We start from the raw sequence: 1,358 nt of genomic DNA, 5'->3' as shown, positions 1-1,358 counted from the left end.
TGCCAATTAAGGGGGGGGGGGGGGGGGGAGCTGTGCCGGCGAGGCGAGGGGTTTCGGGGGATCCCGGGGGATCCCAGGGGATCCCGGTACCTTTGAAGCAGGTGATGAAGTTCTTGACTTTGGTGTCATCCAGGAAAAGCTGCGGGAAAAAAAAACGGGGGGAAAAATGCCTCAACCCCCCGGCAGGTCCAGGGGCCACCCGGGATCCTCTGGGATCCACTCAGTGGCTCTCCGGGATCTGTCCTGGGGCCACCCGGGATCCACCCGGGATCTGCCTGGGATCTGTCCTGGGTCCATCCGGGATCTGTTTGGGATCTGCCTGGGATCTGTCCTGGGTCCATCCGGGATCTGTTTGGGGTCTGGCCTGGGTCCATGTGGGATCTGTTTGGGGTCCAGCCTGGGTCCATGTGGAATCTGGGATCTGCCCAGGGTTTGGTTTGGGTCTGCCCAGGATTGGTCCTGGGATCTGTTGGGGATCTGTCCTGGGTCTGTCTGGGATCTGGCCTGGTTCCATCCAGGATCTGTCTGGGATCTATGTAGATTCTATCTGGGATCCGCCTGGGATCTACCTGGGGTCTGTTTGGGATGTCTGGCATCTGCCTGGGGCTTCTCCAGCATCTGTCTGGGATCTGTCCTGGGTCCATGTGGGATCTGCGTGGGGGATCTGTCCTGGGTCCACCTGGGATCTGTCTTGGGGCCATGTGGGTTTGGGTCTGTCCTGAGATCCGGTCTTGGACCTGTGTGGGATCTGTCTGGGATCTGTCCTGGGTCCATCCGGGATCTGTCTTGGGTCCACGTGGGATCTGTTTCGGGTCTGCCTGGGGTTCGGTTTGGGTCTGCCCAGGATTGGTCCGGGGATCTGTCCTGGGTCCATTCAAGGTCTGTCTGGGATCTGTGTAGATTCTATTTGGGATCTGTCCGGGATCCCTTTGGGATCCACATGGGGTCTGTTTGGGATGCCTGGGATCTGTCCTGGGGCCATCTGGGATCTGCCCAGGGCCATGTGGGATCTGTTTGGGATCTATCTTGGGGCCATATGGGATCTGTTTGGGATCTGCCTGGGTCCATGTGGGATCTGTTTGAGGTCTGCCCAGGGTTTGGTTTGGATCTGCCCAGGATCGGTCCTGGGATCTGTCTGGGATCCATCCAGGATCGGTCCTGGCTCCATCTGGGATCCGTCCAGGACCCACCCAAGGTCTCACCCGGGATCTGTCTGGGATCTGTCCTGGCTCCGCCCGGGAACTGTCTGGGATCTGTCCTGGATCCGCCCCGGGTCTGCCCAGGATCCACCCAAGGTCCAGGATCCGTCTGGGATCCATCCTGGCTCCGCCCCGCCCCCCCGGTGTCTGGGTCATTTT

The 1,358-nt window shown here is 60.4% G+C and overlaps 1 long non-coding RNA gene across 1 annotated transcript in view; it reads right to left on the bottom strand.

Moving 5' to 3' along the window:
- Window positions 1-143, bottom strand: part of LOC118452309 — a 9,205-nt gene extending 9,062 nt beyond the window's left edge. The window contains exon 1 of the long non-coding RNA XR_004842046.1: window positions 91-143. This is a non-coding gene — a long non-coding RNA (uncharacterized LOC118452309). The remainder of the gene's footprint in view (window positions 1-90) is intronic.
- Window positions 144-1,358: the final 1,215 nt, after the last annotated feature.

The sequence above is a fragment of the Egretta garzetta genome, unplaced genomic scaffold (assembly GCF_000687185.1).
Source record: "Egretta garzetta isolate BGI_Z169 unplaced genomic scaffold, ASM68718v1 scaffold315, whole genome shotgun sequence".
NCBI lineage: Eukaryota > Metazoa > Chordata > Aves > Pelecaniformes > Ardeidae > Egretta > Egretta garzetta.
The sequence above is the reverse complement of the archived record's forward strand: the minus strand, read 5'-3'. Positions and strand labels throughout refer to the sequence as shown.